General features: G+C 43.4%; 1 protein-coding gene across 3 annotated transcripts in view; it reads left to right on the top strand.

Moving 5' to 3' along the window:
• The window catches only part of CPNE4 (copine 4), a 420479-nt gene that overhangs the window by 37214 nt on the left and 358385 nt on the right, over positions 1-24880 (top strand). For all 3 annotated transcript variants that reach the window (XM_039525586.1, XM_039525585.1, XM_039525590.1), the window contains exon 2: positions 17418-17546. The gene's annotated coding sequence lies outside the window, so the exon portion shown is untranslated. The remainder of the gene's footprint in view (positions 1-17417; positions 17547-24880) is intronic.

Raw genomic sequence — 24880 nt, 5'->3', positions numbered from 1 at the left:
TGTGTGTCTGATTTCAAAGGCCATGCACTGATGTTCCTTTACATCTACAGCCTTTGTTTTTTAAAAAAAACAACCCTAAACAAGTGCTTCCATGTTGGTTTGTTTCATTTTTTTCAAAGGGAAATGTCCATTGTCACTATGTAATGATAGCGGCCCTCCAGTGAGAGGGCCCTCTCATTGCAGGATTTGCTAGGGTAGACTCCTTACAGTGACAACAGCCCTATACATGGTCATCACTGTAGCACTTCTTGGGTGAGCTCACCAAAATGATGGCACCCCGCCACTCATGGGCAAGCCCCCATCAATACCTTGAGGAAGTACTGCTGGCTGAAAGAGACGGGTATTCTATGTGTACAGGGTATCACTGTTACTGTGGCTGGAAAGACTGCAGTCATGTTGACTCTACACATTATTTCTTCCCCTGAGAGTTGCAAGCTCGTGAGAAAAAGTGGAGAGGGTGAGCGTGACCTAAGATCCTCTTTACGCCAGATGGCAAAGGGCACACTGTTATGTCACAATAAATCCCAGCAGGACTGACAAACTCACTACACTCAACCTACGGTAGCCAGAATACTTACCTTACAAGACACTGTTTGGATATCATATGAAAACTAGTGGCGTGCTGATCATTAATATCATTGCATAATATATGTACAGGTTGTGTATACAGAGTTATGTAGGTGTGCTGGAAATGTGTTCTGAAAAGGTTTTGGAGACAACTGAGAAATTAACTGGCCCTAGACAAAGGAATGTGGATTTATCTGTCTGCATAGACCAGGCTAATAGGCAGATGAAAAACGGCATGGCTTGATTATAGACAAAGGACAATTAAATTATATTTGCATCAAAGGTAAACAACATGATCAAGCATATTGAAAAAGCAAATTGAGCAGAGGATGAAGATGGTGATTGGTGCCTGCACCCCAAAGAACAAATAGCAGGGGAGAAGACCTTTGTTTGGGGTTACTTTTCAAAGAATACATTTCAAAGGTTTTCTGGATATAAAAGGGAAGAAAGGGGACTCCTTTGTTATCCATCTCTTAGGGAACAAAAGAGGCCAGCGCTTTTGAAATATATGAAAGGTGGATCCCCACAACCTTGTGGGTTGTGTACTCTGAAAACTCACTGTAGGTGAGAAGTTGCCTCAGACCAGGATTGTAATATGTGTAAGGGGACTGTTATGCCCCTACTAACATTCAGTGGGGGTATTTTGGTTGGCTAGCTCCCAGTACCAAAAGGGGAAGGGTTGATGGGAAATCAGGACCCTGAGACTGACAGTCCCCAGGGGCAATGGGGAGAGGCCAATGCTCCAGGTCAGCCTGATTGACAGGGTGGGCAGGCTAATCAAGGAGTCAGGAGGCCATGTGGGGGAGGTCCCATCCTCCGTATGAGCTGGAATTGCCTGGGTCAGACAGAGTGGGGCTGAGTTAAGGAGAGAGTGGGGGCCCAAGCTAAACTGCTGGGAGGAGAGCTGCAGCCCCAAAGCCAGAGCACAGCCCAGAGAGAGCAGACCTGCCCTGGGAGCAGAGCTGCAGCAACCAGAGCCAGAGGGTCCAGAGAAGCAGCCTGGGGAGCTGGAGGCAGAGCAGCAGCAGCAGCCGTGCTGAGGCAAAGTGGAGCAGTCCCGAGCCGGGTATGGGGAGCAGCTGGAGAGAGCGAGGGGGACTCTGGGCAGTGGGTCCAGCACTTACCTCAGCCAAGAAGCTCTGCAGGCCAGACTTGGAGGGGGATCGTAACCCTGATAGGGCGGGGGTGATGCTGGGAAGAAGGGTCCTGCCACCTAGAGCCTGAGAGCGTGTGGCCACTGCCAGAGCAAGTGTCCAACCCACAGCATCCCTGCAGCACAGCCAGGGCCTGAGAAGGAGGCCTGGGACCTACAAGGAACAGACTGTGAACTGCTCTGACATTCCAGAGACACTGTTTGTGATGTTCCCTGGCACAGAGTGGGGTGATGTGTTTCCTTCAACCTTTCCCATTTTTCCTTATTAAACTAATTGTTAATTAAATAAACTGTATTGCTTTAAATCGTATGTAATGCTCAGTGGGTCAGGAAAAGCATCCAGTGCAGAGAGAGTACCCCGGAGTGGGGACACCCTAGCCCCTGACCGAGGCGACCACAGCAGGTTGCAGGTCGAGCCCCCCAGGAATCCTGGGCCCAGCCTTGTTGGGGTTACAAGGACTCTGCCAGACAGGAGAGTGCAAGGGGAGTCCTTGAGGGAAGGGAGGCCTCTGGGTAAAGGAAGTGGGAGCGAGGACTCAGATCCTTCCGCTAGCCCACTTCACTGGGGTAGTGCAGAAGCCAGGAAAGTTCCCCACAATAGCGGGACCATTCCCCTGCATACATATGTTAAATTTTAGAAATTCTAGAAAGCATGTTTCATTTTGGTTTTTGTAACCATCTTCTGTTAAATAGGGGCAATTAAACATACTAGCTCAACCCCCTTGTCTTTTCTAAGCTATGTTACCATATTCTAGATATCTCTGAAAATGCTTCCTCTTGTGCAGACAAAATTGTATATAAATTTCAAGTGGATGCCATTTGGATCCATGATATATAATTTGAGGTAATTAACTTTTTAGTTACTAAACTAATATAACACTATGCAAATCACACATCTAAGATATTCTTTGTTCCTGTACCTCTCAACTTTCCAAATCTACCAAACACCCTATGACAACCCCCTACTCACTTCCCACCTATTAAGCCTCCAGATCCTCATAACAAGCCCTGACATTCCCAGCTGCCCCTCAGAATACTCCATAGAGCCAAATCAACCCTAGGAGCATGTGAGGATCAGGAAGTTTTGTATAACTCTTTGGGGAGGGAAAGTAGGTCACAGATTTGTTGGTAGAGAATATGTTACAAGAACAGGCCTTCCCCCACTCCTGGCATGCTCTGCAGTAGAAAACTTGCTGCACTGGCAATTCTGATTCTTGGCTTAAGCATCACAGCTGATGCTCTCAGCAGGTTTCTCCAGGTTTTGAGCCAACCTTTATAATGAGCTGACACTGACCAATATAAAACATTGCAATGGAATTTCTTGCAAGGAAACTAGAGATCAAGCTCTGTTTCTTCAGCCTCATTCTGTTTGAGAGTAAAAGGCATGGTATCATGGTAACCCATTTATAGTTCGTCAGCAATATGCTCTCCATAAACTGGCCAGCCCTTTGGGAATCAAAAGGGAGCTGAATGTTGAGCCATTTTAAATGAACATTTGTTGGAACATGAGGAAGTTGAAGAAGTTTTATTGCTAGTCACTGAGTAGGTGAAGAAATGCTCAGGAAATCATGGACAAAATAGTGGACACTGTTTTTCTTCAGACTCCTAGCAAAAGGATCATGAAGGTATCCAGGCAAGTAATGAACAATCTGAGCCAAAAAACAGGGCCATACCACTATGCATAATCTGGTCAAAAGGCAGAGCAGGGCAGCCAACATATCTTCTGTTTGAAGTGTCAAAACGTTAAACAGTCAGTAATTGTAAACTAAACAAGAGTGTACAGGTAGTACCGCCTTTCATGGAAACTTGAAGAAAAAGAAAAGATGGTGATACAATTATTTATAAGTAGGGAATATGGGTAAGGTAAGGACTGAAGGGAGGATATACACAGGGATACTTTTTCCTACTAGCCATTTTGATGGATAGGTATGAGAGAGAATGAATGTAGAGGAGGTATCCCTCATTTATGAAAGGGAGAGTGAAGCTGACATCTCTAGCACTTAATTGTTGTTCTGTGCCTCAGTTTCCCCATCTGTAAAATGATATTTCTCTCCTTTGTAAAGGAGCAAAAAACATAGAACATATCTAAGATATTCTGTGCTCCTTCCCTACCCTCATGTTCTATGTTTTTTTTTGCTCCGGTAAGTAGAAGGCTAATTATCTCACATGTACATATGTGGTTAGATAAGGACCACATGAAATGGACCCCTGGTTTTTGTCTGCTGAAGGGAGAGCATCCTGAGCTGTTTAGAAGATGGCAAAATGGCTAGCTATTTAGAAACCTAATACTGATTGACAATCTAATCTTGTTTTAGTGAAAAATACTCATTGTTTAAAAAAAATCTGAGCGGGATGAGAGCAGAATTTGCCTCACATTCTTTAACTAGATTTGAACTTTTATCCCTGTGTAAAGCTTTACATTGTACCTTTGGGGCATTTTTGAGTATTCAGCGAAATGATTGCAATATTTATTAACTCTGATTTCTTTGGTACTTGGACATTTCTTTGCTTATCTATTTCATTTCTATTTTATCTGTATTCATCATTGTTTCAAAGTCTTTTTCTCTTGGTTTACTGCTCCTATTAGCATATTTTTACAGCTGAAAATCATCAAACAATTACTTTGTGTAGTACAGGGTGTAATTACCATGCTTTAGAAATTCCTTACTTAGTGAATTTCAATAACTTTTTCATCCTGGGTTTTGAAACATTAGCCAATTTGTAGTTTGTACTGTGCTTCTGATCCTGATAGTCTAATGAGTACAGTACACAGTTTTTGTGCTCCAGTAATATGGGGCTTCAGGTTTCTCAACTACCATTAAAACCATACTGTCTTATGCAGTTAAGGGAGTGATTTGAAAACAGAGAATACTAAACCAGGTCCCCAGTAAACATCAGTGTTATTTCCATTAAAGTAATGGAGAGACAAGGTGGGTGAGATAACATCTTTTATTAGACCAATGTGTGTTGCGCTTACCTAGAGGTCGTCCTCTTTTTCTCCAGGTCCTCTTTCGCCAATAGAAGTTGGTCCAATAAAAGATATTGCTTAGTTTGCCTTGTCTCTCTAATATCCTGGGACCAACACAGCTACAACAACTCTGGAAACATAAATTAATAGTCAATTATAGAAGACCTTTTCTCTCTCCACAAATACATGAATGAAAATCCAGGAATAGGTTATAACAAAAAATAATTTGCACTTCCACAACACTCTAACCTGATAATTTCAATAGCTCTCCAAACCATAATTAATTTAGCCTCACAGCACCACTACCATGCAGGCATTAGCCCCGAATTAATGATGGGGAAACAAAGACAGAGAGAAGATAAATGACCTGCCCAAGATAGCAAGCCGTCAGTGGAAGAGTGGGGACTATAACTAGGTCTGTTGATTCCTAGCTCTGTACCATAACCACAAGGTCCATCTTTATCCCATGAAAACATAAACCTACACATTTTTTTTCCTTTTGAAGTTACCCCAGCTGGCAATTTATGTGAATTTAACCATCCTGTACTTTTTACATTGGTTGCCTATGAAGAGGCAGAATGGTGTTTCTGTTTAACATACTGTTGGTGGGTTTTATAGCCCTGTACACCAGAAGTGGTACCTATATTTGATACTTCCCTCTTATTTGTTGAGGAATTCTGTTACTATGGGTGCTAGAGCTATATAAGTATCGAGATAGATGCACTCTAATACCATCTGCCATGTATGGGAAGCTCAGGAAACAGGACATTGTGTAGAGCTTGGGCTGGTGGAAGGAGAAGCCATAAGGAGCAAGTATGGTTCTTGCAGAACCCTCGTTAGATAAAACAAAGCCTGTGAGTGGGAGTTAGAAAGGGAAGATGAGCTGAAAAACTTTGTTTTGGACTTTTGAATTCACTCTGTTGCCAGCCTGAGAAGAACTGGTGAAGAGCGAATGAAAGGATTCAGCTTAGAAGGTCAGTGGAGACTTGAGTGAGTTCTTAAAGGGGGCCTGAATGAAATGGAAATAGAGGTAAGATGGCCACAGATACAAACCTGGGCACAAGGCGATGCTTGGGGGGCAGTCAGTGGCCATAGTACAAAAAGGACTACACATTAATAGTGACTATTAGAACATCCCCAGTTACAGGAAATACAATAAACATAAGTGATTAAAAATCCCTGGGAATCATAAACTAACCTCTAACTGACAGGGGTTAGGAAGAGGCTTTCTCTGGGGGCAGGCTGCCTGCTCCATAACTATCCACTGGTTTCTTGCACTTCTTTCCTGCCATTGTTGGAAACAGGATATGGAACTATATGGTCCACTAGTCTTCTCTGCTGTGGCAGTCCCTCTCTTTCTAATAGAAAGGTGGGGTATATTGAGGTATGTATGTTGCAATCTTTATAGTTCAAACCAGCCATTTAATCTCTGAAGCAACTTTATATGTAGGGTTTCAAAGCTTCTCTCTTCTTACAGCTTTGGCTTTTGCTGTCTCTACTCTAATACCAGTCAGTGATAGCAAGAGCCACAGAGGTCGGTTGCCTGCTTAACTTCAATAACATTCAGCAGTGGCAAGTGCTGCTCACCAGTTTTATGAAAACATCAAGAAGAGGATGCCTGAAGGAGGAGGAAAAAAAATAAAAGGATTAGTGTTATTAAGGGCTGAGGTGGTATTAAGTATTTATGGATGACATTTTGTGCTCCCTTAATTAAGGGAGAGCTTTGCTTGCCTTTATCAGCGCTCATTCAGAAATACACTGTGCTTCATCAGACTGGATCATCTCAGGACAGACGAGACAGTCCAAGCTGATCATCTGGACACTGGCTGGAGCTGCTTCCTTTGTCACTGATCTCCTGAGCGCTGCTATGGAAAACACTAACCAAGCTCGGCACAGTTCTGTCCCTCACCTCAGTAATAAGTGTGGATGCTGTCAATTAAGTCTGCCTTTTTACCCGCCTTTACAGCCTGGTGTGCAATTAGTCCATCCTTTCACTGGAAGTCCATCGATGGTGATATATTGATGTGGTCTCTCAAGAAGCTTGTATTTGAACAGATAATTCCAGTGTTCTTATATTGCCAGCAAGGATTAAAATACAGGGATGTATGGGGTAACACAGCTACACCTTTTCTGTTAAATGCGGAGAACTCCCCCCCTTCTACCTCCTCTTCTTCCTGATTTGGAGGAATTCATTTTTTTCTCAAATCTTCTGCTCCTCCTTGACTGCTATGGTGAGGACTCACCAAGTAGAGAAATCTGAGAGTGGAGCAGCTGGTGCCTAGCTGAGGAATCATGAGGCTACCAATAGTTCTGATAGTGGGTAGAGCAACAGCACCTGACAGAAGGAGGAGAAGGGTCTTAGTTTGGGCATCTTCTTTCTTGAAAGCTCCTACCCAACTCCCAGGAGAGAAAGGAGGAGGGAGAACCCCCAGTGCTGACTTCTCCACTGCAGTGGCAAAGAAGGAGGAGGCCCCCTCCCACCACCAGCTATGTCTCCCCTCTTGGGGAGCGGTGGGGAAGCCATAAATATCACACTAGTTTTGGCATTAAATTTTTTTAAATGTCTTAATCTTAGGAAATGCAGAGAATTGCACTAGATATGTAAACGTTTCCTCTGCCCCACCCAATTTAATTGGGTATTACATCAGTACAGATTCTCCGCCCTGGCCATGTCTAAGGATTGATTTGTATAGGACGGTGCTGCTGCCAATGAGAGTGTTGCTGAATCCGAGCTGGGCCCTTCTGCAGTATCCTGAGAAGATCTATCTGGAGCAGGGCAGGTCTCTGTAAACCATAGAGCTGATCTGACATTTTCACATGTTGAAATTTTGAGGAGGGGATGAGAGGAATTTCAACACAATTTTCACCGTTTTAATATCGATTCATAGAGTTTAAGGCCAGAAGGCCTTTAGATCATCTAGTCTGACCACCTGTACATCACAGGACATTAATTTGCACCCGGTTTCCCTTGTGTTGAGCCCAGTAACTTGTTTGACTAAAGCGTAACTTGTGTGTAGCTCCTTTCCCCCCACCCCCTCTAGTTTTTTGTAATTAATATCTGTCTTTTTCTTCTGGTGTTTTTGGCTTTAGTTTTTTCCCCTCTGTGTATTTTTTTTAATTGTCACCAGTAAACTGGTGGTGTCAGGAACCAACTGTCTTTTTGGTTTTTTGTTCTTTACTAGAAGGGCTTATGGAATGGAAAAAGAGTGCAAAATACCCAACCTGGCCATTTTGTAAAGAGCTAGACTGCAACAAATGTTTGCCATAATCAGTGTGTATCTTCCCACAGGTTTAGAGGGTGGGTTTTCCAGATAGGCCCATGCAGGGTTGGGGGTCAGCCAGCACAATCCCTTCCCTGATGCTTGGTGCACAGGTGGAGTGTGTGTCCTAACATCCATTGGTTGGGCCAAATTCTGACCTGTCCTCAGTAGTGTTTCACCCACTTACACCAGGTCTGAATGTGGCCCATTGGGTGTTGCAGTTGCCTCTCCTCAAGAAGTAACAGGAGGAAGACTCTGTTTCTTTGTTCTTCTGCAACTGTTCTACTTTTTGACACTAAAACACTAAGGCAAGATGTTTAATTTGAATATCTATGGTATAAATTACCAGTGTTGTTCTTCCCTAGCATTTGCTTGACAAATTAATTACCAGTACAATTTTCTGCAGCATGTGCGTTTGCAGGCTGTATGAGACGGCGGCTGAGGGTTCAATTTGTGTAAATTAATTATAGGTACAATTGACTGTGTGTGAAAGTGGTTGTGGCACATATAAGATTAAGAGCCATTGTGTTAGGTTGGCATTATGGAGCATTAGCTCTCTGTACTGCTGAGCAGTAAATGTAATGAGCCAGATTGTGTGATTAGCAAACTGGTCCTCACTGTGGGGGGAGGGGAGGTGGGCATACAGATTCCACCCCAGAGGGAGTCCTGGGATGGTTTGTACATTAAGACTCCACTGGCTGGTACAGAATTAGGGATGGAGCCATGGCCCTGCCTCCTCCCCATCCTGTTTAGGGTGGAGTGTGCCATGGAGGTGCTAGGAAGGAGTAGTTCTTGTTCTTCCCAGTGCTGATGCAGGGAAAGGATGCAATGTAGCCCAATATTGGACTCAATTCAGCAAAGCACTAAAGCACCTGCTTCACTTTAACCCAGCAGGACTACTTACATGCTTAAAGTGAAGCAAGTGCTTTGCTTAATTGGGACCATAGTTTGTTTAAAACCCCATCTACGAAGACAATTTCATCTTCTGTTTGAACTGTCTATCCCATAATTACCATATGCTGGAGTAAAAGGTATAGTACTCCTATTTACCTAGCGTCAGATCATGAGTTCCTGACTCATTAAGGCACAGCCCCGTACGTGGTATTATGCAGAACCAGCTCACTTCAGGGGCGCACACAAAGAGAGAGAACGCCTCTCTCACCACCCTGGCATGATGCACACTGTGCTCCCTGTGGTACACTAATCTCACTTTGGGAGCCAGGGGAATGGGGGCTGGGCCATGGCTCAACACCCCTATGACTTTAGGGAACTGTGTGCCTTGCCATTTCCTGAGCACAGGGATTACAGTTCAGCCTGGCCCTTATGTAGGCTACGCAAGAACGAAGGCTCCTTGTGCCTTCCCCGCACAGCAGAGATCCATGGAAGGGCCAGGCACATAGTCAGTCCTCACTTGGGCACGCCGTCTTGGAGGTAAATGGCAGTTGTACTGAGTATGGAGTAGAGACTTCAGGCATTGCCCCTGGGGCACAGATCTCTGTTCAGTTTTCTAAAACAATGAATGAAAATACAGAATCTGCAGAGCTAATGTAATGTCACCACGCTGGTCTTGAGTGGGGGGAAAAGCATGAGCGTCTCCAGCTCGAGCTGAAGAACTAAACCCTATAGCTGTAACAGACTCTTGTTCTCTGCAGACCAGAACAGACAGGGGCATTAAACAGTGCCCCTGCCTACTTCTCTTCTCCTAGTATAACCACTGCTCCTCGTGTGTTATACTCTGCTCAATTCTGTATCTTTAGTGCTCCATTTATTTCCTCCTGCTTCCAACTTTGGCACTTTTTTTCATGCTGGCATATGTCCTTGACCATACCTGGCTGTGAGATCAGAACAAACTGTAGTCACTAACAATAATATATTTCCCTTTTTAAAATGTAAGTGAATGTAAAGGGTGAAAGGCACAAGGTTGATGTGCCCAAATATTGAATTCCCTTCGCTCCATTGACTGAGTTGGTACAGTAGAAGTAGTGGGTGAACAACTTTCCCTAAGTCACCCTGCCAATTTACCAGAATGCTGATATGAAGGATTAAGTCAAGTTCTCAGATGCTACTTCATTCTCCTGCTCATTCCATCTTTGACTTCTTTCTGATTTTATCAACGAGGGAGTCCATTAATGTCTATCTTGTGCTTTGGGCACATGTCTATTGGGAAGCAAACAGAGACCACAACCTCATTTCACTTAGGTCAGCAAAAAAAACTACCAGCCAAAAGGAGAAAGAATCCATCTGCTATTACCAATCCGTGTGGGCTGCAGTATTAGGCACAATCCTGACTCGTTAAAAGTCAATGGGTTTTCAATTAGGGCTACAGAAGGCAACAGGAGTTCTGCTGTTGATTTCAGTTGGAACAGGATTGGGCACTTGCATTTCACAAAATTGGCCTTAGTAGGAGAGTGACAGTTTAAGGGTTAACCAGATCCAGGACAGTTTAGTCTACCATGGGGCTGCAAAGAAGATCGAATGGCATTCAGCAGGAAAAAAAAAAAGCCCATGAAAAACAAAAGGAAAGGAAAAATGTTATAGGTCTCAGAAATTCAGTGCAAGATAAAAGAAATAACCATGAAAAGATTCTGGGATAGTTCAGGATTGTGTGAGCAGTGCATTGTGCCTAGCTTTTCCTATAGGAGGTTTTCCATTAAATGTGTCCTTCAGAATTAATTTAAATTCTAGAAGGTCAAACATCCACATTTCAACTCCAGTTTAACTTAGCAACACCTTTATTATCTTTATTGCCCTTCAACTCCTGAATGGTTACATGCAAATGAAATATGAGGGAAGGAATAGCTTTCATTTTTGTTGTACAAAATGTGGTCAAATACAGTTTGCACAAGAACCTTAGTAAAATGTCTGCACATATTTTTATTCAGTGCATCATTTCTAAAGATTATAAGGGCAATAAATGTTTTCCACCAGGTACAAATCATTAAATGTACAGTACTTGAAGCAAATATTTTGCACATCCAATTTGGCATTTCCTGGCCATCTGCTGGCAGACACTATATTGCTGAAGTGGCTTGTCATTAGCAACAATGGAGCCACCTTTAAAAATTTGCCCTCTGGGACAAACTCATTGGGTTATATTGTCATGTTTGCTTCTTGTCTTTGCACTGGCCTTGAAGATATTGTAATGTTTTTGCAAGCCTACCTTGCTGGATGTCTGACTGCCCTGTGAAAACCAGGCTTGCCCTGTGAAAATTGAGATGGGCAATAGCTACCTGAACTGGAAGTTTTGGATTCCAGTGGCAGAGTTTGTTAAACAATTTCCATTATGCTTCAATACTATTTTTTATAATAGAAAGAACTCCACTGTTATATGTCTAATGCAAAAGATTACAGTTTAACCCAGAAGCCTGCCCTGATGATGGCTCACAAATGCTACTTTTAATCATAAACTTAATTTCAAGTAGAATTGACAGTTTTAACTTGCAGACAGCTCTGCAAATCGCAAGTGTCTGGCTCAGCAGGGCCTCACTCATAGAGCTGTGTCATGATTCATGTCTCCTAGTATTGAGGTGAATATACCCTAGATCAGTGGTTCTCAACCAGGGGTCCGGGGCCCACTAGGGGGCCGTGAGCAGATTTCAGGGGGTCTGCCAAGTAAGGCTGGCATTGGACTCGCTGAGGCCCAGGGCAGAAAGTTGAAGCCCCACCGCATGGGGCTGAAGCCCAGAGCTCCAAGCTCTGCCACCTGGAGCTGAAGCCAAAGCCTAAGAAACTTAGCTTCACAGGGCCCCCTATGGCATGGGGCCACAGGCCTCGGCTTTTATATGCAGAAAAACAATTATTGTGGCACAGGTGGGCCATGGAATTTTTATAGCATGCTGGGGGTGGAGGGTGGGAACGGGAGGGGGGCTCTCAAAAAGAAAAAGATTGAGAACCCGTGCCCTAGATGGACTCCTGTCCCCAATGAAGTGAATGGCAAAACCCCTGTTGACTCCAGTGGGATGAGAATCTTATCCCCCACATTTAACGTATATGTAGTGTGGAATATGCAGCTAGTTGCTATGGTGATAAGTGCTTAAGATATTATTTTAGATAGAAAAATAAGATGCAGGTCAAGTGCTGTGATGCTGGAAGACTCAGCAACTGGTACAGTGGGGCAATGAGGAAGTTACTGAGTGAGAGGAAGAATGGTCCAGTTGTTAGGGTACTATTCTAGCACTTGGGAGACCTGGATCTGAGTCTTTGTTCATAGAATCTCAGGGTTGGAAGGGACCTCAGGAGGTCATCTAGTCCAACCCCCTGCTCAAAGCAGGACCAATTCCCAACTAAATCATCCCAGCCAGGGCTTTGTCAAGCCTGACCTTAAAAACCTCTAAGGAAGGAGATTCCACTACCTCCCTAGGTAACCCATTCCAGTGCTTCACCACCCTACTAGTGAAAAAGTTTTTCCTAATGTCCAACCTAAACCTCCCCCTCTGCAACTTGAGACCATTGCTTCTTGTTCTGTCATCTTCTACCACTGAGAACAGTCTAGATCCATCCTCTTTGGAACCCCCTTTCAGGTAGTTGAAAGCAGCTATCAAATCCCCCCTCATTCTTCTCTTCTGCAGACTAAACAATCCCAGTTCCCTCAGCCTCTCCTCACAGGCTTCTATCACAGGCTTCTTGTATAAGTTTAGGAAATTCACTTAATTCCTCACTGTCTCAGTTCCCCACCCTATCTTGCAGGGGTGTTGTGAGGGTAACTATGTTAAGATTGTGAGGCACTCAGATACTATGGTGATGGGGAACCATGTAAAAATTGAACATACAAGTTCTAAGAGACACAGACAACTGTAAAGGTTCATATCTTAATCAGAGCTGGACTGACTGTAGTGAATAATTTATTTACCAACTTTAGCCCCTTTGTTTCTGAACAGGAATTATCTGTGAACAGAATTTGATTTTTCTGAATGTATTTGTTAACAGTCATTTGGTGAGTACAGTATGTGAACATAGTTCATTTCAGGATTATTTGTGAAGTATTCTCTTACACTATCTTCTACTACTTGCAATTGGTGGCATTTGCGTGGTCACCAAAATTATGCTGCTTCACTTTTGCTCCCTGATTAGAGGGCTGCAAGGGTTATGAATATGAAGAGCCAAGTCAGATCTCAGCCCCTCAGTGAGAACACTTCTGGGTTCAACTTTAACCCAAACTCAGACACACACCTATTCCTGAGATTCTATTTCTATGAACATTCTTATACACAGCAAATCACTTACACGTATATTCGCAGAAAACAAATGAATAAGATCACAAATACCTCAAACAATAACCACATTATGGATTACATGCTATGATATGATACCAAAGGATTATTTTCACTGACATATTTTATCAGCATAACGCCTGCTGATTGAGGCATTAGCTGCAGTAAATTTTGCCAACCACTTGATTAGCTTAGGATTTTGAAGAACAACAAACAAAACTGGAGGGAGAAATTTTTTCATCACTGTGGGGTGGATCAGAATGTAAAAGTCAGATTTTAAGGGGCTGGATGCTAGTTGTTTCCATTGAATTTGACTGGAGTTGAGGATGCTCAGCATTTCTGAAAATCAACTTATAATTTTATACTGATTATTCATTCGGGACCACGTGGCACACAGAGTTTTTGCAGTTCTAGCTCCTTTCTGATTGAGCTATTAATCCAGGATTTGTGGCTTTCCAACATGTGGAAGGCCAGGGACAGGCTGGCTCCAGGCACCAGCAAAGCAATCAGGTGCTTGGGGCGGCCAATGGAAAGGGACGGCACATCCAGGTCTTCGGCAAAAATGCGGCGGCGGGTCCCTCAGTCCCTCTCTTCCTCTTTGAGCTGCCGCTGAAGTACCACCAAAGAGGACGAGAGGGAGCGAAGACCTGCCGCCGCATTTCTGCCGAAGAATGAAATGGCTCGATTGAGCTGTCACTAAAGTGCCGCCGATCGGCTTTATCTTTTATTTATTGATTGATTTTTTTCCCCGCTTTGCCGCTTGGGGCGGCAAAAAAGCTGGAGATGGCCCTGGCCAGGGACATTTTCCCAATGTTGAGAACTCCAAAGTTTTTTAGTAAAATCTATCCATGGACAAACATCAGCTGTGCAGTGATATTTTACAGCATCTGTTTTGAGTGAAATTCCATCTAAACAAATGTATATATCATGAACAAAAAGTACAGGATTAAAATTTCCACAATGCCAGTAGGTGGCAGTGTGTTAATAACATTATCTGAGCACTGAAGACAAAGCTATCATTTTGGAAATGATTGGAGGTTAGATTTTGTGTGCGTGCGTGTGTGTGTGTGTGCGTGCACGCGTGCACATCTAGCTTTTCTTATGAACTGAACATTAGATTTAACAAATATGAAATACCTCTGATTCAGTCTTTCATGTGAAGGGTCATTACTTCTGCCCCCAGTCCTGGCACCAGCAGCTTTTCAATGGCTGTATATGTTCAATGTTGTGAATAACGATGACATGCAATGATTTCATGACTTATGTATTTGTATGTGGACCCTTCAAATCCCTGCTGTGTCTATGGGGAGACAAGGCATGAGGTGACTGATGTCCAGGCCATTTGGTTGACTGCCATTATCTGCCCCAATGTTGTGTGGGGTCTCTCATTTCAGGAACACAAAGCAATAGCTAGTAGTTATCCTAACGTGTGGAACACATTGTTCAGTGCAATGCTGGTGGCTAATAATCACTACACTTGTGCGTTCAATATTGATATGCCATCCTTGGCTTTGCTTGTAGTACCAAGACCTGGCTAGATGATTCAGCTGGCCCTGTGTAGCTCGGTTTTTAAATTTGATTTTAAGTGGAATGCAGCTCTAAACTTTTATCTTAGTACTAAAGTTCATTTTAAATTGTCCATGTAACTATAGCTCTGGGGAGATGATATACCCAGGAAGCAGGTGAGGTTGGAGCAGAGGGACTGCCTGCATGCTGAAGTGACTTGCAATGTTATCCAGTAAACTAGCAGCTGAAAGCCTGTGATTCATAAAGTTGTACGTTTAAGGTTTTAAAAAACCTGGAAATGTCAGAGAACTTTTGGACAGTAACAGACAGCAAATCCTAGCTATGAGTGACTCTGGTGATATTCTCAACCAAAAGAGCACTCAGCCATGTTTCTAGCTGTTTCTATAATTTCACACTGACTCAACACACATTCTAAGCTTCAGAGTCATGGTTAGGATTATTGTGTGTGCTGACGGTGTTGTAGTGTGGGTGGTTGTCACATTCCGGGGTGCACTCCAGACCAGTGAGGGGCTATCTCACAACCTGCTCTGTAACACTGGGTATCTCACAATGCTTTCCTGTTGTATCTCCCAAGCTGGGCCACTCACAAACAGCCTACCAGCATGCAGGTCACATCCCGAGTGTCTGTGTGTAGCTGCAGTCCTGGTCCAGCAACTCTGACCCCAGCAGCCTGCCAGCAACACACAAGCCACGCTCTGGCTTCCAGCAGCCTTGGTTAACACATGCAGGGTGACCCCAACACACTTCCAGATGCGAATTTTCCCCATAATGTGTGTTCTGCACTGTCTAATATCTCAACTGCCCAGGAGAGGGCTAAAGGTCTGTTGCCCCTGCAAAGGGTCTATATTCAACAGTTTGCTACTTTAACTGAAGTTACCAAACAGTTCTGTTTAAACACAGCACTGGATAGATTTAGATTAAAATATAAAACAAATGTATTAACAAACCAAGATAGGATTTTATGTGAATTCAAGTATTGGGTATTAAAGTCAGAAATGGTTACAATACAAATAAAGTTATAACACTTACTAGTAGCTAAAACTTAACAAGCTAAAATCCTTTCCACGTGTTCCCATCAGAGGGATGACCAAATTCTCAGGTCAGGATCTCCCACCAAAATGAAAGGGTTGGTTCCTTTGTCATCTTTCTTTTCTAGTCCAGTTAACCTTTGAAGTGGATTCTTCTAAGGGTTACCCTTCAAAGCAGTTTATTCAAACAGTAAAGATGGTAACATGGAATCTGCAACATGTTCTTTCTTCTCATCTGTATTTGCTGAAATGCAAATTTGCTGTCTCCTGCCATCTCCTCTGCCTGCTGTCTTGACCCAATATAACACAAATTCAGATGTAACGTGGTAAAGCAGTGCTCTTGGGGGGGTGGGGCTGTGCACTCCGGTGGATCAAAGCAAGTTCAATATAACACAGTTTCACCTATAACGCGGTAAGATTTTTTGGCTCCTGAGGACAGCGTTATATCGAGGTAGAGGTGTATGTAAATTGAGATTAACACACATTTCTTCATTAAGGATACTTCTGCCAAGGCAGAGCTCTGTGGCTTTGAACGTGTGCTAAGAACATCATATAGGGGAATTTCATAACTTTACATATAATGTTGCGACATACATTTCACCATGATATTATTGACCACTGAGTTATTAGTTTTCAAATGATACCTCACAAGGCATATTTTCTACAAAGATTATTACAATGGTGTGTAGGGTGTGACTACCAGGTGCTGTTGATAATAGTGGTTGTGCTGAATTGTGTGTACAGGGGATTGAGCTGGGAGATATGTTGATTTGTGTGGGTGGCAGTTGAGCACATAAGTGTAGCAACTGGACCAAGTTATCCACCACACGTGAAGTCTCCCTCATATGAAATTGTTGTATGCAAATTAGATGTACAGTAAGCATCATGATTGGTTGAGTTACCTCTGATATTACAATGGTCTAGGACTCTTGGCATGCCATCGATACGTATCTTCTTATATGTACAGAGGACAGATGTATTTTGTAAAATAAAAATGGCTGAACTAAAAAATTGAATGATAAAAGACCACAGAACCTGGTGATGATTCAACTGGGTAATATTCTGAACAAAAAGAGCCTTAACCATGCTTTGTTCCATCTCTTCACACTGACTCTACTTACATTATAGGCTTCAGAGTGACACTCAGAGTGATGTTCCTGGAAACTTCTTATATAGATACAAGACTTGGTTCAAAAATCCAGAAGTAGCTTGGTGACAATTTTCAAACATTTTTTTTCATTTTGAAGTGTACAAATGGAGCCTTTTTTTTCATTTTTTTTCAAGATTTTAAAATATTTTCTCAACTTATTTTATTGAAAATATCATTAAAAATATTATCAGGATTGTTATTGGCCATTTGTGTTCACCAAAATACCTGATTTTCAATAAACAAAACATCATGATAACCATTTTCATAAACATTGTTGAAATGTTATAAAAAATTCCAATAAAGAGTGAAACTTTTTACAAAACTTAAAAAAAAAAACCTCATAATTTTTTGTAAATAATTTGATTTTTTTTAAAAAGCAATTTGTTGGGAGCGTCCCTCCCCCCGACAACTTTTCGTTAAGAAAATTCTGACCTGTTCTGATAAACCCTTTAAAAGGCTTAAGGGTGGCTTTGCCCCAAAGCCCAAATTGTTGCCCTGCCCCTAGAGCAACTTGTAGTCACAATCTGTCCCTTGCATCTCTTCTTTCTCTATAGGGGAAATAATCTGCTTCAGCCCTGTACCTGGTACAGACTGCTTCCCACTCTGTGCCCGCCCAGCTGCCTCAAGCCCCCACTCTCCCCTGCCCAGGTGCATATTCAAGGACACAACTGTGCCTGGACAAAGTAAGCAAGTCTATACAACATTTACATAAAGTATGTTTTGACCTCCTGAACTTTCTCTGTCAGGATGTTCCTTTCTTCTTTTCCAGGTGATAATTGTGTTAGTACTGATTGGCCAGGAGTATGGTGCAACTGCAGTAACGTTTGCCCTTGCAGACAGGTTCTCTGGACTCAGGGGTGCTTGAACAATTTTTATACTGGGGGTGCTGCTGATGGAAACCATGTATTCGGTGTTTGTTATTACCACTTCAAGCCAGCAGGTATGGCAGGACCCCCAACACCCCTTGTTCCAGCACCACTGCCTGGGCTATGAACTTGGTTTGACTCATAGAGTGTGAAGGGTGAATAGAGATATTAGTCTTCTCTCTCTTAATTCAGTCATGGCCTTTATAGAAGGGAAGACTCCAAGCTGTGCAACGCATATGGTGCTTTCCTAATATGATCTATAATCCACTGAGAGCTATGTTAAAACTATCAAACTCAATTCTCTGAGGATCTTCTAGAGCCATCTCATCAGCAGGCTATATATTAATTATAATCAGGTGTGCACTGTGTGCTGAATTATCATATTTAAATTACTTACATTACCCGTGCATAAAAGAGGTTTTCTTGGTGGAGGGGAGAGAATGAAAACTCAAATTATACATCAAGATTCCTAAATATTTAAGTGTTGAAGCTACTGAACTGGCCTGTGTTCTAGGTGTACAACTGTCACTCTATCATAAGCACGGCAAACAGCATTATTGTGATATCAGAGGCCATCTATACAATTAAAAGAACATTTTTAAAAATAGCAAAATAACATCCCTTTGAAAGATGATTGTATTTGTCCTTCCATTTTAATGCTATTCATTTAAAAACCCTTATTACACTCCTATTTTCTTGCTCCTAAAATTTCAGGATGAAATCCTGGCCCCACTGAAGTCAATGGCAAAAATGACATTGACTTCAATGAAGCCAGGATTTCACCCCCAGCCTTCAATTAATCCCATTTATTTAAATGAGGCTTTTCTTGGAGTAAGATATCACTCCGCATGAAAAAGGATGACACTTTCTGATCATTAGTGAATAATCTATATGTATAGTTTGGCAAATTATACTCTTTTTCTGTTAGTAAATTTTTCACAAGCAACTTTTTGATTTCCCAAACAATCAGTCACTCTTCTGAATTATTCACCAGGTAGTTTTTGGCGAAAAATTCTTGGCTATAGATTATTCAAAGTAGTTTGTTCCATATTCAAACTTGAGCTGTGCAAGAAAGTTTTGATTGGATACTTGGCACATGTGGTGGCGTTTCTGTTCCTTGATTGGATGTGTGTAACTCTTAGAACCATCCCTCTGGTAAAAATATATTTTCAAATTCAAAATTTGCTTTCTGGGACTAACTCGCTGTTATTGTGACCCTTCCTTCCAATACATTTGTGTGCTGAAATACACATGGAAAGCCAACACAAAAGGGGTATGAAAACAGTCAAGTTAACATAGTTTCGCAGCGAAGCAAATATTAGTGGAGAATTGTTGAAAGTATTTGTCCAACTTTGTCTTTGTACTGGCTGATTTCCAGGGAATAATCTCTTGTTGAAGTATGCCAAGTGAGCACGATGCTGAGTGTGCCTATCTGTTATTAGCCATTGTCCTCTATCTTGTTATTAGAATGGGAACAGATTAAGTTCCAAGAAGAGCAGCTGCACTAGGTTCTGACCTCCCACCACTGCATCTTTCATGAATATACCAGACAAGTAGTTGCCTGTTAAAACAACTCTTTTTGAGCCTGGCCATCAATTTAGACTGTAAGCTCTGTGGGGCAGGGACAGTCATCTATGATGTTGGTACGGTGCCTAGCACAATGGGGCCTTGACCTGGATGAGGCCTCTTGATCAGGAGTTCTCAAACGTCATTGCACCGCAACCCCCTTTTGACAACAAAAATTGCTACACGACCCCAGGAGAGGGGATGGAAGCCTGAGCCCGCCCAAGACCCATAGCCCCCGGAGGAAAAGCCGAAGCCCCAGAGCTTCAGCCCCAGGCAGGTGGTCTGCTGCTCAGGGCTGAAGCCTTCAGGCTTTGGCTTCGGCACTGGTCAATGGGGCTTGGGCTTCAGCTTTGGTCCCGGGCCCCAGCAAGACTAAGCCAGCCTTGGCGATCCCATTAAAAGAGGGTCATGACCCACTTTGGTGTCTCAACCCCCACAGTTTGAGAACCCCTGCTCTACATGGTACTGCAGTGTGAATGTATAACATCATTTAATAAATAATAGAATTAGGCTTAGCAGAGTTTGATTTTGTTTTAAATAATTTCAACAGATAACGTCTGTTTATTTTAAGCATTTAAAAATTGATTTTTAAACTGTCACAGTTGCACAAAATTAAGGCTTTTTCCAATTTTTATCATTTAAATTTTCCACAGTTGTGGGAAATTATGGGGTTTGTGTCATACAATACAGGGACCAGACAATAATTTAATGACATTAGATCAGTGTTTCTCAAATTGGGGTCACCGCTTGTGTAGGGAAAGCCCCTGGCAGGCTGGGCCAGTTTGTTTACCTGCCCCGTCCGCAGGTCCGGCCGATCGCAGCTCCTACTGGCTGCGGATCGCTGCTCCAGGCCAATGGGAGCTGCTGGAAGTGGCACGGGCCAAGGTACTTACTGGCTGCCGCTTCCAGCAGCCCCCATTGGCCTGCAGTGGGAGCTGCGATTGGCCGGACCTGCAGACGGGGCAGGTAAACAAACTGGCCCGGCCCGCCAATGGCTTTCTCTACACAAGCAGTGACTCCACTTTGAGAAACACTGCAGTAGGTGTCGAGATTCAACATTAAAGCTTTATAACCAATAAAACACAAATTGTCAATATCACATGTTAAAATATACAAAATAACTATCCTTATATCCAACTCTAAGTCCTCAAGCAGCATTTTTCTTACTTTGCCTATCAGTAAATTTTGACTATAATCAATGGAAATATTTTTTTGTTTGTATGTGTATGGTGAAATCAATGTTTACTGATATTTACCCATTAAAAATCTAATCCTGCAAAGTCTAAATAGCCAATCGTTTTTCTGTTAGATGTAAATTGAGAATCAGGAGGCAAAATTTCTTGCCAAGCTGCATTTTGTGACAGAGTTTCCTACACAAATTGTGCATTTGGTGCAGAACTAGTCTCCAGGGTTTTCTTTTTAAGCCTTATTGTATATATACTGTTGTGTATATTTATTTTTATTTAAACCTTATATTTTTACTACTAGCTTTATCTGTGTGTTTTTAATATAATTGTATTGCTTTCTATAATTTCTCATATGTGGCTTTTCTAAATTATATAATCTATGCAATTATATTTGCTTTTGAGGTTTTCTGGCCTTATCTACAAAATGTCTTTTTGAATTATTGAATTAAATGTTGGCTAGTGCTTAATTTTTTTTTCTGTTTCTGAATTCTCATTAGCAATTTTAAAACTGAAGTTTCTGGTGACATAATTGATGTAATTATATTTAGAGCTTCTTCCGCACAGAATTTTTCCTATTTTATATACCTTTGTTATACAGAATATACCAGAGGTGAAAGTGGGCTGATACAGGCTGGTACGGTGTACTGGTAAGAGCTGGCCGCTGGTACTGGCCCATACACAGCCCATGTTAAATGCCATGGCAGCACTTTTACATCGCTGCCCCTTTTGCCTCCCCCAGGGCTGCCGATGGGGTGGGGGCAAAAGGGGCAGCTGCCCCAAGGTCCAGTGATTTAAAAGGGCCCAGGTCTCCCAGCCCCGGGCCCTGTAAATCCCCTCTGGAGCCCAGGGCAGTGCAGGCCAGGCAGCATGGAAGAGCTGGCTGGGGAAGGCTGACCCCCCAGCCCCGCCCCTTCTGCCCAAGACCCCACCTGTTCTGGGGGCCCAGAGCTGGGCCCCTATACCAGTAAATATTTTATCTTTCTTTCATCCCTGAATATACCTATATTGAATTGAAATATGGGACAGTTTGTCAGTGCGTATGCTTCCAGTTCTATATTGAACTAGAAGTACACAAAGTTATGGAAATCACAAATAAAGTTGAGGGCAGGGAAAGGAAATTAATAGAACTTATTTTGAATCTCCAAGTTACTTGGGAGAAAGTATGAGTCAGTTCTCATTTTATCCAAACTAGGAACTTCTTCCACCCCTTCAAAGAATGCTGCCAATTCCATTTTCTTCTTCCTTTAGGTTCACTTTCATTTTTAATTTTTCACTCAGGCATGCAGAAATCAATAAAATCTATTTTAAAGATAATTCTTGGAATTCTGATGTTGTCATAACTTCCTCTTAGCATAGGAAAAGAATAGATAATAGTGAAGGTTCAGATAGATTATAAGATTCAAAAGATGACCAGAGTGGAGAGTTCAACATGTACTTTCAAATATTTCCATAACCACAAACGAGTTGATTTTCTGCTCTTTAACGTCATTCCCATAAATACTAACAGCAGAAGGCAGGGCTTGCTGTATGCATGTCACATTATATTGGTACCTACAAAGATGATGCTGAGAGAACATGAAGTTTGCTGAGGATGTACCTGTGAGGAAGAGATGTGCTGGCAGGGATGATGGTGGAGACCATAAGGTTGCCATAAGTCGTAGCAGTAGAAGTGGTAGCAGTAGCAAACCCGCTCTCTTTATTCTTGGTTTGCAGGGGTATGTGCCATATCCTTAGTACACTGATAAGTTTATCACAAGTGACTTAAAAATGTCACAAAACCCTGCCATTTTAGTCAATGAAGCAACCTTGTTATAGCTTGTAGTTCAGGCTGATAACTTGTCGTGGTTCAGCGATTTGGTTCAAATATGCATTTAGAACTTTGGATGTTTCTCTGAAACTTATTCAAACTTCACTGGTCTAAAAATCAGGCTGGAAATCTTAGAACAGGCAGCTGGATGAGATCTGGTTTTTCCTGGTTCCAGGTTTTGTTTTAGTCCAAAGTGCCTTGAGAAAAACCTTTCCGGAGGTTTTAGTACTTTCACCTCTAGATGAAAACCAGGAAGAGTGGGAAAAAATTAGTTTACCATATCTTTCATGTTCAAAAAGTCTAAGTTTTGGACGACTGTTCAGCTTGGTTTCCATTTTATCCCCACTGGTGTGTCCATTCCTAGTGACAACAGAAATAAGTTATGCCAGTCCCTTAACTTACACAGAGTTCACAGCGCTCACTATTTACTAAATGTTGGGAGTGGAGGAGGAGAGAGAGGGATTAAATAGGCATAAAGATAGTGTACTGGATTTCTTTGCTCATAGGAGAAAGCTAATTTCTGTGCACTGACGCCATGTTGTTTACTGATTTTACTGAGAGCTTTGTATAATCTCATCTGATTGTTTTTTCACAACATGATACTTTCCTAATGATTTTTGTTACATTTGAAACAGAGTAAGCGCTGAAACACGCATCCCAAAACCAGCAGTTTCTATGAATTTGTTGCCTCAGTGTTAGTTGTGTTATTAGCGTCCTCCCATGAGAAGATTAGTTCAGCCTACCAGAGCTTGTGAGATGTGTATCTACATAGGGTGACCATATTTCCCGATGCTGAATACAGGACACCTGGTAAAATTACTTGTATTCAAGTGAGTTCACTGGCAATCAATCAGAATGATGTAGTACAAATGTTCAAATTAACATCAAGTTCACTGAGCCCCTGTTAAAAAAAATACTGAGTACTTGGATTCTTTTTATTTACTTTCTTATCTTTAAGTCTTTAGGGCTCACAAGGGGAGGGGTGAGACATATCCCTAACCTCCCCACAACACACACACTGGGAGAGGTGACACACACACTCCCGTACACCTCTTGGACACAGAGGGGATGACCGACTGACCGGACCTTCCCTGCCCAGTGCTCTCCGCCCTCCATGCCTGGCTGGGCCCCTGGGACAGACCTGCTGCTCCTGGTACCTGGTGCTGCATCTTCCCGAGGCAACATGTTGGGGGAGGGGGCACACAGGGTCACATGCCCCCCTCCCCAGATTTCTGTCAGGGTGGATACTAGAATGTGGCCAGCAGCAGCCTTTTGGCACTGTGTGGGAGGGAAGGGACGGGAGCTGCTTCCAGCCGCAGGGGAGGGTGGGAGGAGGTGTGACCTGGCCCTTGTCTTTGTAGAGCCCACCCCACCCACACCCCTGTGGTTGGAAGCAGTTTGTCCCTTCCTGTCTGCACAGTGTCTAAAGGCAGCTGACACCTCCAGGCTGCTGCTGACCACTGACATAACCCAGTCACCCTCTGTCCCTGGGCTACAGAGCGGGCAGGACCCAGGGCGGGGAAGGGATGGGTGAAGAGGGTGCTAAGTCCCAGCCTGGGGGACTGCTCTGGAGCCTGCAGGGTCTGGGTGCAAACAGGTTGGAAATCGCTTTCCCCCCAGCCCAGCTCCAGAGCGTAGCTGAGGGGCAGAGAGGCTTCCCCATGCCAGCACTGTACGGGGCTTTGGCACATGCAGAGCTCAACTCCTGGCCAGCGCCCCAGGCCGGAGGGTCTTGGGCTTTCCTGGGGCACCGGCTGTCGGCCAGGCTGTTGCTGAGCTGGGCGCTGCGACCAGGGGCTGGTTCTCCGCACAGTGCTGAGAGCGGGATGCGCCCTGCTGAGGGGAGGATATGGAGGGCTGGGGAGGGGGTTGGCAAAGGGGCAAAGCAGGGAGAGGACAGGGAGAGGGGGCTGATGGGTGGGCAGCAGAGGCGACACATAGCTGGCTGCTGCCTGGTGCCTGCCCACACACACCAGCCTCTGCGGCTTGCTGTGTGCAGTCAGCACCCTCCGGAAACGGGATGGGGGATGGGGCCCTGCTGGCCGAGATCCAGCACTCAGTGGGGGTGGCACTGACGGACCAGCCAGGGGAGCAGCTGGCCCCGCATGCTGCATCTTTGCTCCACCACCAGCCTTGTACACCCATCCCCATTGGCAGCCACTGGACCCCCACTCACTCGTGGTGGGTGGGCGGCTGGTGAGCAGGGATCCGGCCAGCAGCAGGACCTGCCAGTACTAATGGGGGGAGCGGGGAGAGACGGAAAATATGGGACAATTTGCTCGTTTTTAAGAAAAAGTTGGGACACCTGCAGGATGGCTTAAATATGGGACTTTCCCTTTAAAAATGGGGCATCTGGTCACCCTATTAATCTAACATCCAAAAGTAGCAATCTTAACATACCTGGGTCCTGTAAAATGCGCACATCATTTAAGAAAAGCTTACTTCATACATTTTATTCATTTGCTGTCCTCCAAAAATATTTAGTGTATGGAGATAGCAACACACAGAGAACTTCTGCCTACTGATGGAGAACTGAAATGCCTGCATCATAACACTGTCCCGTTTGGATACACTGGGTGAATAAGTATCAG

This window comes from Mauremys reevesii, linkage group 2, assembly GCF_016161935.1.
Source record: "Mauremys reevesii isolate NIE-2019 linkage group 2, ASM1616193v1, whole genome shotgun sequence".
Classification (NCBI taxonomy): Eukaryota; Metazoa; Chordata; order Testudines; family Geoemydidae; genus Mauremys; species Mauremys reevesii.
Note: the sequence above shows the minus strand (reverse complement) of the source record. Positions and strands in the feature narration are given on the sequence as shown.